The sequence below is a fragment of the Alligator sinensis genome, unplaced genomic scaffold (genome assembly GCF_000455745.1).
Source record: "Alligator sinensis unplaced genomic scaffold, ASM45574v1 scaffold147_1, whole genome shotgun sequence".
Classification (NCBI taxonomy): Eukaryota; Metazoa; Chordata; order Crocodylia; family Alligatoridae; genus Alligator; species Alligator sinensis.
In genome coordinates, this window is record NW_005841847.1 from 2,412,361 (window position 1) to 2,425,813 (window position 13,453).

At 44.0% G+C, this 13,453-nt stretch overlaps 1 protein-coding gene across 8 annotated transcripts in view; it reads right to left on the minus strand.

The window, feature by feature from the left end:
• Positions 1 to 13,453, minus strand: part of PRICKLE1 (prickle planar cell polarity protein 1) — a 92,480-nt gene that overhangs the window by 38,227 nt on the left and 40,800 nt on the right. For 4 of the 8 annotated variants that reach the window (XM_025208311.1, XM_025208316.1, XM_025208283.1 and 1 more), the window contains one exon: positions 6,054 to 6,139. The exons of the other annotated variants lie outside the window; for them this stretch is intronic. The gene's annotated coding sequence lies outside the window, so the exon portion shown is untranslated. The remainder of the gene's footprint in view (positions 1 to 6,053; positions 6,140 to 13,453) is intronic. 8 annotated transcript variants of the gene reach the window in all.

A 13,453-nucleotide genomic window follows, 5' to 3' on the forward strand; every position in this document is an offset into this window, starting at 1 on the left:
GATCCGCATTCCTTGAAGAGGAGGCACACTAGGGATTTTCAGTAATGTAAGATGGCAGGAGACTGCCTACTATTGCACCATAATCTTGAGATCTTGTATCCAAAAAGATGGCCATCCTGATTTTCTGAGATCCATTCAACAGAAGTCAGTAATTTCAAATCAACTGCTAAGTCACCCAAACTCGTGGGATGTCAAAGTATTAGACACTCAAGACTTTAAAAAAAGGTATGCAAACACTGCGGCAATAAGACCCACCTGCTTGAGGTCACTCCATCTGCCAACCCCCGCAGTGAGGTGATGAAGATGTCTAGGGAGGTCCTTTTAGGACCCCTTTCACAGTGCTCAAGACCTTTGCTACCAGCATGCTCAACAGTGGTGACTAGGGGGTGCCCTTTGGGCATCCTCATTTCTGAAGTTGACAGACATGGAGCAGGGGCAAAAGGACTTGTTGCCTTGACAGTGAAGCTGTGCTCCCTGCCACTGCAGTGTAGATATACCTCAATGTTGACACTACTTACCAACTAAAAAGATATGCTTTTATGAGCCTAGACTAAAAATACTGTTCACCAGCATCACTATATTCACTTCTATGATGTTCCGGTCTGAAAGCTTGATTGTGATGGTGCCATATTATTGACAAAAGTGCTATTGGAAATCAGTATCTTTTCTGATGACCTTACCAAGAAAGTTAGAAACTAGGTATCATTTGCTGAGGGTATAAGTGCTCCGTAATGGCTATTTCTCAAGTTACCAAGATACCAATGGCTATTTCTCAAGTTATTGTATCCCTTACGGTGGCTGGATTTGGCTACAGTCATTATAGATTCAGGCAGCAAAACTAGTCTTCGCTAGCATTTAAGGCACAGGGGGAAATTTCACAAATGGCAAACAGAACAATCGTCAGTTTTGTTTGGGTGGTCCATCACCCAAGATGCCACAAGACAGAAGGATGCTGGCCACCTCTCGTATGCTTATAGTTTCCCTTGTCCATTCATTTACTCTAGCAACAGGCCCTAAGGAAAGTAAGTCCTGTTCGAATCACTTTTAGGCTAGGAAGTGTTCTATCAGACTTAAACAAGTATTAAAATAAAATGAAAACAGAGTGAGAGTGCGCATCAAAGATTGCACATATACAAGAAAATTTTTAGACTATTCATTTGACGAAACAAATTCAAGAAACCATTAAAATACCTCCTAGAATATATGGGCATATTCCTTACAATTTTTTTAAAAAGTTTCTATTATAGTTAATAGAACAGTTACAATTTTTCCTCATCATTCATATTCACACAGATTCATCTCTAGTGCAGTAGTAGTGCCCAAACTTTTTGCACAGCAAAAAAGGCAGTACCTGAGCTGTCTGAGGACCGGATCCAGCCAGTGATTCCAATCTGGCACCCAGGTGAGCACCATCTAGCCAACAGAGACAGGGAGGGGGATGGGGACAGGGAAGGGGGGGCATGATGCAGGTCGGCCCTAATGCAACCTAATCAGGGGAAAGGAGCTTAGCTTGGCCCATGGAGAGGAAAGGAGGCATGGCCCAGCCACAGTGAGAGGGAAGGGGGCACAGTCCAGCCCTGTGGGGGAAATGGGGTATGGCCAGGCCCCAACACGAGGGAAAGGGTCCTGACCTGACCCCAATCCAGAAAGGGGGAGGGGGGTATGGCCCAGCCCTGTGGGGAAAGGCTTTGCTCCAACTGGCCACACAGAGAATGGAGTTTGGGGATTTGGCAGGGGGAGCGGTGGCCCTATTACTGGCAACCTCTCCCCTGCTGCCAAATGTATGGACCCATGGAAAGACCCCATAGCCCAGATGTGATGGCTCCATGGACCATATTCAGCCCAAAAGCTGGAGGTTGAGCAACCCTGCTCTAGTATATAATATTTCTAAACTATGTTTATATAGTTCAGTCTGACCACAGAAAGTAGTTATTGTAGATCTTAGAGTGGTTTGCACATGATATTTTCCATTAAGGAAACTCTTCTGTTAAATAAAATCCTTTCCTCCATTTCACATCGTTTGATAAAAAAATAATACAAGTTTCTTTCAGCAGCAAAATAAAATCTTTTTGAACTATGAATTTACAAAGAAAAAATAAAAAAGGAAATGCCACTATAACACCAAAGGCAGAACAAAATTGAGAGATTAAAAGAGAGAGAGAGTGTCAAACCTCCCTGGAGTTAAACGTGGATTAGTATTCATTTTACGTATCTGACATTTGTAACTTTAGCTGGAGACAACAGCAAAAGTTTTTCAACATTATTTATGACGTGTAAAATAGTATAGGTTCATTGCCTTTTTCATTTGTGTTTGCCTTAATTTTTCTCATTAGCAGTAAAATAAATAGGATAAGTGCATGATAAGGATACAATTACAACTTGTGTGTCCCCCCAAAATCATGCTCTTCTCAGGATTAAGAAATTCAACTGCCATATGTCAGTTTCCTTCATACAAATGCATTAGTATATCACATTGGATTTGGCACGTCAGTGTGGACTAAACTATACTCCAAGTTACCAATATGAAAAACTACTTTCTGTAAAACAATTTAAAAATTGAGTTCTCCTTCAGATAGCGCTTAGTGAAAAGCCGGTGAAACGTTAGCTTGAACCTGATGAGTTTTAAAAACAAAAACACACATGCCACTCTCCATTTGCCCTAGCAAACTACAGATGGAGTCTGTGAATTTTGTTTCAATGGGAGAATCAGCTTGGGTCAACACACTTTAATACAGGTATAATCTTCTACTATTATATTATGAAGTTTGAGCCTTAGGTCCTCTGTTTGTGTGTGTGTAATTTATCATATTGCTGTTTGGCAAAAACAACTCGCTGCTGATGAAACAATAAGGGCCTGATCCAAAAAAATCACAAAGAAGCCAATTCGAACTCTCCTGTAATGCAGCACAGGCAACCATCAGTGCTCAAAACTATCTCAAACTTTTTTTAGAATTCATTTTGGATTCTTCTTTCTTGGTCTTGTAGTATTTGAATTTAGACTGTTCGCAGGTTGCATTTTCAAAAACTTTTCTTTACAACATTAAGGGCTAAGATTTGGCTGGTTTTTTTTTAAAGCCCCGGTTCCATCACAATGTAGAATTTTTCTGTTGCATCTCCAGTTGTATTTTTATTGAATTAAACAAATATGCCTAGATTTGGAGAGATCTGTAGTAATATAAAAATATCTTCAGTATCAAGCATACGCAAAGCTGTTGGACAAGCACAGCTCTTCACTGTTGTCTCTTGCAAAACCAAGGACCTCATCTTACAAGGACTAAACATTGTCTCCTATTTATTTCCTGGGGAGTTGAGTCTTCAGCACTTCACAGGTATTAATGGCTCAAATAGCCCTGTTATTCAAATTACATTGCCAACACATCCTTTCTGCCTGTTCCTAAGAGTAAGGAATGATGGTTATTTCTTTCAAGTTTTGAAATAATGTTCACACTTACAGGTATTTAGATAAAAGTTATCTTTGAGCCAAAAAAGGTTGTGCTTTATAAGGAGCAGACCACTCTAAAATGGTACAATAAAATGTGAGACATGATAAAAATTCCATTACTTGCTTATCTGGAGTGATTCTTCACAGTTCAAAGGGTCAATTTCACACCAGGGTACCAGTGCTTATCAGCTAGCTGCCGATCCTTTCAATTGCAAAGAAAAGTGTTGCCTTCAGCTGGCATAACAATGGCACAATTAAATGGGCACTTCAAAGATAGAGACTCTGTAAATGCTTTGAATTTGCTGTTCTTTCCATGCCATCAATTTCCAATGCTTTCTTGATGCAGAGATCAGGTACTATGAGTCAGTCAGAGAAACTGTTTCAAACTACATGCCTGCACTTCAAAACAACAGTTTCAGCTATACAAGTTATTTGTTTTTAAGAGAGTAACCCATACTGCTTTGCATTCTAAAACTTATCTGTGGTCTCACCCACTAAAGTTCAGCTTTAAACAACACACATCACATTACCGTTATTCACATACGCATCTTATATTCCTTAAATCAAATAGGGATATGGGTGAAAAGGGGGTTTGCACAGGACTATGACATAGTATAAACCCACCTTCCCTTGTATAGCACTGCCACTTTGGACTCCAGAACAGCAGCCATCATTTAAAATAAGTCTATTACTTAAACTAGCAATGCTTTAAAAAATGACCCAGAGTGCAACAGTTGATGGGACACCCTTGTGATTTTAGACAGCTGCTCTTTCAGAAACTCCACACAGCACAAATTGTTCCTGCTCAAGGGAGGAAAAAACTTGGATGTCCACTGAGGAAGGTGCATATATGAATATTTATGATCTTAGTGCTGTTCAAAACTTGGATAAGAAAGAAGTAGGACAACCAGTCTATGGCACTTGGCATGTCAAGTGGACAAAGCCTGAAACTACCCCAGAAAAAAACTATCCTTTTTCTGACCATCTACCTTTTAGCCCAATTTCAGATAAATCCTTTTGATCAGGAACTAACAGACCAACTCAGATGTATTTTAACTGGTGTAAGCAAGGGCCCAGAATTACCATTTGATGACTAAAGTGAAAGCTAATAAGCCAATAAAATAATGCTTACAATATGGATTATGTTTCAAATATTGGGCAATGTGAGCATAGATTGACTTGAAACTCCCAGCCATCCTAGGATCATTTGATCTGAAAGAGACATGGGCCTATAAAAGACACATATATGTCAGTCTATAACCCATGTCCGTTTCAAATCAAATGATCCTAGGATGGCTAGAATCATTTGTGCAATCAAAGTTCTGCTTAAAAATACCTGACCAGACACACAAGTGGTGGATCCAGAACAAAAATAGTTGCTCACAATGTGAGCATGTGGCCATTCACTTTTTTCCTGCTAAATTTGTATGTGAAGTGTGTACTAAGGGACCTCTGTCTGGTTAAATTTTTACAGCACTTCAAAAAGATTTAAAGCGTTGAACACTGTCTGCTTATGCCAGTAGAGACAGCTGTTCATTCTGTGTCCAATTTGTCCCACGGCCTGACACATAGATTTGTCTCTTATTTCATAGACAACATACCCCAACCTCCACTCAGCTTCACTGTTCCCTTCTTGGCCCCTGATGCATATGTGCACAGACACACTGTTCAAGTAATACTCCCCATACCCTCACCTCTATTTGAGAGTCTGGTTTATTAGAGTTACACAAGCAACAAAACTCCCCATAAGAGTAGGCAATTCACAAGCTGCCCATCTCCAATTCAGTTATTTCCTTCTCCCACTAAAGCAGGGTTTCATCCTTGTAAACTAAGCTCTCCACTTGGCTGAAGCACTCTAGTCCTTTACCACAGGACTCTGCAGCTCTCTTACTAGTGTTTGGATTCAGTAATCTGTCATCTATGGCTACTATAAAGATAGAGCTAGTTAGCCATGAAGGTCTGAAATCAGGAAAAGGGCAGGGTAGATATGCATCTTTACAGACTAAATTTAATAAGGTGCTTAAGCACAGTAGTTTCTATACAAGGAGTGGAACAGACTGGTGCTTTTAACCCAAAATAATCTAAAGTAAGACAATTCTACCAGATATAACTGTGTCTAACAGTAATGTGTACTAGTAAATTTAGTTAAAAATAAATAAATAAATAAATAAAATCACATCCTTAACTGAGATTTATATACAATTAAAAAAATGTGCATCCACTAATCCTTGTGCACATCTGAAGAGTCTAGCCATAGTCTTGAGCACAGAGAGGTAGTTAACCATACTAGTCTGAAGTTAGGATAGAGGCAGGGTAGATTTGCACCTTATACAGTTCTGATTTAGTCTAAAGGATAAGCTTTAGATTGCTTTATTAGATGCTGTTAGTGAGCTCGGGCTCACAAAAGCATATATTATACATCCAGTTTAGTTAGTCTACAAGGTGCAAATCTACCCTGTCTTCATGGTCTTTAGGCCTCAAAACTAATAAATTGGATTAACAGAAATGAGAAAATAATCTTGATATACGAGTAATCTCTGTGCATCTGTAATCACACATTAAATGTGCACTCTGCAGACAGAGAAAGTGAGACTTCTTATAAACCACGTACCCCATACTGTACTTGTTCCACAGTCACATTAGCCGTATTTTTGCCATCAAGCATGACACGCTGTCATTCATGGGAAGTCCAAGACCCTGCCAAAGAGAATTTTATTGCTCTCAGCAGTCACATAAATCTGCCCCACACTATGCCCTGTATTAGCATTTAGGACTTTTTAAAGCAAGGAGTTAGCAATGTGATTTCTAATGGATGTTACATACATATGATCCTAAAAGATCTAATCATTTTTTAGTAAGCTCTAGGGGGCAGAGTTGGAGGTGAGAAGAGCTGGCTTTGTGCTACAAGATGTATTTCAGTCCTAGTCACTTCAACAGTAAACATTACAGAGGTTCTACAGCAATGAGTATTTGTTAAAGTGTAAATGCTAGAAATCAAAGTTTGAAAGAAATTTGCACAGGGCAATCACCACATCTAATCTAGAGAACTTCAAACACTGCTGACCCTCCATATGACTAGGTGAGTGGGATAAAATGCATGCCTGATTTAAGCTCATGTAGAAGAGCTAATCTATTGCAACTCCCACAAGCCATAAACTGAAACTTGATAGTGTCATCTTGTCAAACTAAAAAAAAAAAAAAAAAAAAAAAAAGCTTTAGATAAGATCTTATCAGTTCTTATCAGGATGCTCTCTCTCCACACTAAATATTGCATTTTGACTGCAGAATAAGCAATTATTTATCTAGGGAAGTCAGGAATTTTATCCAACCTAAGATTTTGCACTATGTAATTTACCCCGCATTTCTTCTTACAGCTACTTCTAGACATCTCACTGAATCTTTATGAAATAATGCTGTGTACTATACTATAATAAAAAAATACTTAATGTAGTAAACAAGACAATAAGGGAGCATCTTAGATCATTCACCAATATGAGGGAGTATTGGATAGTTCATATTACTGAGCCAAAGCAGTCCCTGCCTCTTCGTTAGTCTCTTTACATTGGATTACTATGCCATCATCCATGTAGGATCCTATATGCTGCCCATCACTTGCTTATCACAGCATGTTTCAAAATTAAGTGCACTTATGGGATGGGGTAGTTGAGGGTGTTACTGAGGGAAAGCTAAGGTGAAGTGGATTCTGCATTTTGCTTTGAATCCATGGAGGTTCACAAGCATTCTACTTCTGGGAGGAAGTTTCAGAAGACCATTTTTACACCCATAAACTAATCTAGAAGTAGCAACTGATCCAAGTAAACACAGAAGGAAAGGAAAGAATCTGAAGGGCAGTGCTCAGCGAACAATACTGCAGAGCTGCCAAGAACTTTGAATACCTCCTTCTTACCAGTTGGATCTGAGTCTTCCCTAGATTTGACTTCAGTCAACTGACCTTAAACAGAACTGCTGACCTCAGTCAAGCCTTTAAATAGCAATTGCAGCTCCCTGCATTTAAATACTAGTGCAATCTACTGAACAGGCTGTTATCCTTTAAAGGGTCTCTAATGGGGTCAATGGGAAGAGGCCAGTACAACTGTCAGGAATTAGTATTGGCTGTGCTGGGAAAGTGCTAGTGCCAGGCTAACTGATTACTTCAGGATTAGTAGGCGAGAGGAAAGCTGCTCATGACAGTGTGTCAGTTTAGGCCACCTACGCATGCAGTGTTGTTCAGGAGGGCATGGGGAAGAAGAGGAAGGAAGACACACTTTAGATTGAAGTCAGTGAAACTATCTATGTAGTTAAGGGCTTGTCTACATTTGGAAGTGATTTCAGATTTTTTTTTTTGCTTTAACCTGAAACAATAATTCCTAATACAACGCATCCTTACTACCTTGTTTATTACACTGGCTTAAGCTACCTCCCCTTTGAATCTGCGTCCACCTCATCACTGGGGACAGAAATCCCACCTGGGCTATGGACAGAAGTTACACATAAACCAGTTTAGAGTAGTCAGAAGCTGGTTTAAACCTGTAACAGAATATACATTCAGTGCACATAAACTAGTTTCAAAATGGCCAAAACGAGTTCGAGATAAACCTGATTGAAGGTAAGATCAGAGTTAACCGATTGACGTCAAACCAGTTTATGGAACTTGTGTCCTAGGCCCACTTCTGGTTTAAGTTAAAACCAGAGTCCTCCAGCATCCCAGCATGCTCTGCAGCCCTAGGCTGGTCTGTCTGTTCCAGCCAAGCGGGGTTGGCCCCGCCCTTCTCCTCCCTAGCCAGTGCTCCAGCTGGCTAAGAAAGGGGTGGGGGTGAGAAACCCTGCTCTGGAATGCTGCTGGATCCCCAGCCCCCCACTGCTCCAGTGTCAGGAACAGAGATGGGACCAGACCTCCCATGAGGGAAGCGGGGGTTCAATCCCCACCATTGCAAGGGGGTAGCACAGGCACCAATAGGCTTCACTTGTGCACCTAGGGCTATGTACCTAGGGCTGAGGTGGCCATACACCAGTACCCAGAGGGGAAGGGGGGTGGTGTTTAATTGTCCCATTGTAAGCAACAGTGACAAGGGCACTAACATGGCGGCCAGGACAGAATCCCTCCAAGGAGCAGCTAGTCGGCCATGGGAAAGGGGAATGTGACCTGGATGCGGTGGGGGCGGGAAGCCAAGGCTAGTTATGGAGCCTGCAGCAGCCTGCCCCTCCCTCTCCTAGTGGCAGAGCAAACTATTGCGGCAGGCACAAGTGACAGCAGCCCACCCTGAGCACCCAGCGCCACTGCGAGCAGGAGGCAGGTGACAGGTGCTTCACCTCTGACTGCTGCGATAAAAGTTTGCTCTGCCACTGCCACTGCCAAGAGAAGATGGGACAGGGAGCCATGCTGCAGCTGCATCCCACCTGCAAGCCACATCCTCTGCATGGGGGTGGAGATGGGAGGTGGCAGGCATTGCCCCCACCCCCTGGAGCTGCCCCAGCCTGGGCCACACTGCCGCAGTGGGAAGCAGTGGTGAATCAGGTTCTGTAACTAGCCTCGGCTCCCCCCACCCCTGCAGCCAGGTCACATCCCCACTCCCCACCCCCTCCCTGCAGCTGGCTGGTGGCTCTTTGGAGGGACTTGGCCCAGGGAACCATGCCACTGCCGTCTGCAATGGAGGGATTAAATACCTCTCCCTTCCCTTCAGGTTATTCGTGTCTTGTCGCTGAGGCCCTGGGTGCATGGCCCCAGGTGCACAAGTGGAGCCTATCAGTGCCCGTGCCACCCCCCCCCTGCAATGGCGGGATTAAATCCCCACTTCCCCTCAGGCTACTGGGGCCTGGCCCCATCCCCACTCCTCTCACCAGCCAGTGAGTGAGCAGGGCTGGGGGACTGGGGGCCCCTGAATAGGGGCTGCTTCCCCCTTCCCCCTCCAGGCAGACTGGAAGGTGAGGGTAGGGGTTTAAACCCCTCCCCAATCATAGTCAGGCCTGCCTGGGCCTGGCCACACCCTTCTCTCAGTTTAGTTTCCCTTCAGCCAAGGGCTCACTCTAGTGGCCCCTGGTTTCTGGCCTGAGTCACTGCAGGCACGTGCCTACATTTCCAGAGTCAAAAGTGAATGTTTATTCATTGCAAATTGGTTCAATCTATGCAGGTTAGACTAACCTGCAAAGATTGAATCAGTTCAAGCTCTGGCTTTTTGAACGTCTGTCTGTAACCCAGGAGTTATTATCCAAATCCCGGATTGGGGTCTCTCTATTCTGGAATGCCTTTCCAAAATGAGCTGTTCCCAATCTGGGTAGAGCATGGAGGTGGGTAAAACACTTTTCACTTTGCTTCCTTGTTAGCCAAGACCATTGCTGGCAGAACTAGGGGTTAAGAAAAGCAATGATAGGTGCATTAGCAATTGCTTGTGCACCTCTTAAGGCTTTTAAGGATAACATTCTGTAACAGAACATCTGACCAAAAGGTGGCAAAAGTTCTAGTTCCCAGTTTGCCTGCTGCCTTGTGAAGACATGCCATACTGCTCTCCCACACAGTGCAGGAGTGGAAGGGAACTAGCACCTATTCAAGCTGCCCTCAGAAAGCTGCACGCCTTATAACTATGTACCAAGAGACAATAACTTATATGTACATTCTTTCTTAAGACCTGTAAATCAGCATGAAGTGCAATGCAACATAAGTAGAATATAGCAGCATTAGTTCTAAATCCAAAGGTTTAACAATGATGAAGGCTGTCATTAAAATTAAACCATGAACACTTTATAAGCCCTTTGCACTTTGAAAGGTCTCTATAGCCTAATTTGGACAATCTACTCCTAAAAGTCTAAAAAGGTAGCCAAAAGCTCAGGCATTAGAACTGTAAAAGTATTTTTCTATTAATTTTCTGTTTTAAAATTTACCACTTCAATGCCTGCTATGCAATACAGCAGGACTTTAACCACTGTAGTTCCACCATTTCAAATACAGCAGAAATTATGGTCAAATGAAAAAGAGCATTAAGTAGTACAATAGGCAGATAAGGTTCTTTATATATAGTTGGAAAAATTCTTCTTTGCAAGCTTTCGGGTACAAATACCCTTTGTCAGGGTGAGGAAGCGTCTGCAGATAGTCCACAAGGAAGGTAGGTCATTGGTATAGTTTGTCAATGTTATTTCAGAGACACTGAAGCTTTGGGGCTTGAGCTCTTATCATAGATATTATCCCAAGGTATAGGGGATGGAAGCTGAACAGGTAGAGAAAGACTTCTAACTCATCTGCACAACACAGCAACATTTTCTAGCACTCAGTACAGAGCTATTTAAACCCTCTTATACACATGTACTATAGTACACAGTACATGTATGAAAACGTATCCTCTCCATCCCTTACTGCTGGAGATCTGAAAAATCCAGCCTGACTGCCTGAGGGCCAGCCTTGAGATTTCTCTAATGTGTGAAAAAAAACTCTTCTTGCTTTGGGCATTTTTTATGCAGCCCAGAATATGCCAGCATTCAATGTCAGTCTTGTTCCCAAAATCTGGTCCCACTATGCAGTAGGCACAAATCTTGTGACTTCTGCTAGAGGCCTTGTCATTTTATAATAGGAGCTCTCTCTCTGCTGCAACCTGGAGTGTCCATTTCCTTCATTTGATTTGACACCCTTTTGTCCATTTTGGCACCCTGGTAAGGTGGGGGTTCTTTGGGGAAAGTAGTCTGGCATGCATACCAGGTAGAACAGAGGTGTCAAACCCATCTGAGCCTGCAGGCCAGATGAGGTTCACTGGAGCAGCCTGTGAACTGATCACACCAGCCTTAGAGAGCCAGTTGAGGGGGGCGTGCCCCAGACAGTGGATGTGCCCTTTGGAGTGGAGCTGCTCCAGATCAGGCCATCCATGTGTACTGGAGCCAGAAAGTGGAGCCAGTCTGGCAGAGCACCCACCCCCTAGGCCACCTGCAGTGCCCACAATGCCAGGTCCATCCCACGTGCCAGACCAGCTCTGTGAACCACATGCAGCGCACAAGTTAGGCCAAGACCCATAGACCAGATCATAGGAGTTCCACAGGCCAAATCCAGTCTGCAGGTCATATGGTTAGGCACCCCTAATGCATGGATATATGTGAACATGCCATGAGCCAGAACCACAAAGGATCATGCAGCTAGATATGTTGTTTTTTAGAGAGAGAACTTTCACCAAAGATAATTCCAGAGCTGAGGACAAATAGATTGTCCTTGTGCAGCAACAAGTGCACGATAGTAAAGGGAGGACTGCCAGAAGAATGGAGATGCATCCACATCTAACTTTCTGCAGCAAGTTCAGAATGAATACTGAGTTAATCCACTTCCAAAATAAAGACCTAAGAATAAGCCTTCAGATAATGAACACCGACACTTGTGTGGGTGGACAGCCATTTTTCACAAAAAAAATCTGGGGCTCATCTACAATTGCGCGTCCAAAATAACTTGCAAATACAAATAAGTGCAGGTCCTAAGAACTACAAGTCAGACATTTAACACTCACATATCACTTGGCACAACTGATTTTAAGTAAACACCCACCACATCATCTTAATTCCCTTTTCTACAAGCAGTGACCTAGCAGTAAATTCATTGATCCATGAAATATGCATGTTTTAAGAAAATCTAAGTGTTCAATCAACAAGGAAGACGGAACATGACAGTCCTGATACCTAAAACAAAAATAAATAAATAAAAATATAGCTAAGCTATACAAGCTACTCAATCATGCCACCTTTCAGGCATTCTTTACAGCTCCTGGTAGTAAGAACACACAGAGATCAATTTTAAAACTCAGGGCACATCCAGACGAGTGTGCACGTGCCTCTCGCAGCATCCCAAACCAGTTTGAGATGCTGCAGGAGGCACACTGTGAAAGAAAATGTTCCCTGTGGTGCATATTTGCAGGCAGGCTCAAAATTTGATGCCCGGATATCCAGGTAACCAAAAAAATTAATAAAAAAAGCTCTGGGGGAAAAGAAAAAAAAAGTAGGGCAGGGCATGGTCCTGGACCATGCTCTGAGGTAACCAGGAAGCCGGTCCTCTGGAGAGATGCTCTCGTTTCTGGCCAGAGCATCTTCATGTGCTTCTGCTGCCACAGTACATGGGGCTCGCACTCTTAGCGTGCTGCAGCAAGCAGAAGCGCAGCAAGGATCCAGCGTGACCAGGACTTGCGTGCTGTTGAAGGTAAGTAGGGACTGTGGCAGGGTAGTTGAGGGGCATGGGTCCCCTACAGTGCCCACATGCCCTTCCCCACCCCCCCCTCCATGCAGCAGCAGTGGCCGTAGGGCACTCAAGTCTCACTGCTGCCAGCCCCCCTGCAGCATGGCACAGCCCCAATCACCTTAGAGCTGGCACCGCCTATGCCAGCCATCATGGGTACGGCTCAGCTCAGTGCAGTGCCGCGCAGACCCGTGTGCCTTTCTGCAGCCCCGGGCCGCTCAGGCTATCACCCATGGGCTGGCACCATGTGTCATGCTGGGCCGGGTCCTGCCTTCACGGATTCCGCATGCCATTTGGTTGGTTCTGTGCAGGCAGAACCTGGCCCAGCATGACACATGGTCCCTGCAAGTGGCGCCAGCCCCCAGGTGACAGCCTGAGCGGCCCAGGTCTGCGGTGAGCTGGGTCACACCCACCACAGGCAGCAGAGGTAATGCTGGCCCCAGGCTCTACCTCCCCCTGGCTACAGATCTGGGAGGAGCTGGGCAGGGTAATTTTGCTGCAAGTGGTACAACTTGCCCCACACCAAAGTGCATGTCCTGGCACATGCACCAAGGCAAAAATCCCTGGCTCAAATTTCTGCTGCTCCTATTTGAGCTGCTGCAAGCACATGTGCCTGAATGTGTGAATGCACCCTCACTGGCTATCTTTTAGTTATTTCTGTGGCTGGCTTCTGTGCGGGCCCTGTCCCAATCCCACCTGGGTCGCCATGTGCGAGTTCTCTCCCGATCCCATCCTCATTGCCATGTGCGAGCCGGGGGCGAGCCGGGCCCGTCTTTGCGCACGAGCGCTGTGGCCAGCAGCCCGGGCACACGGGGTCG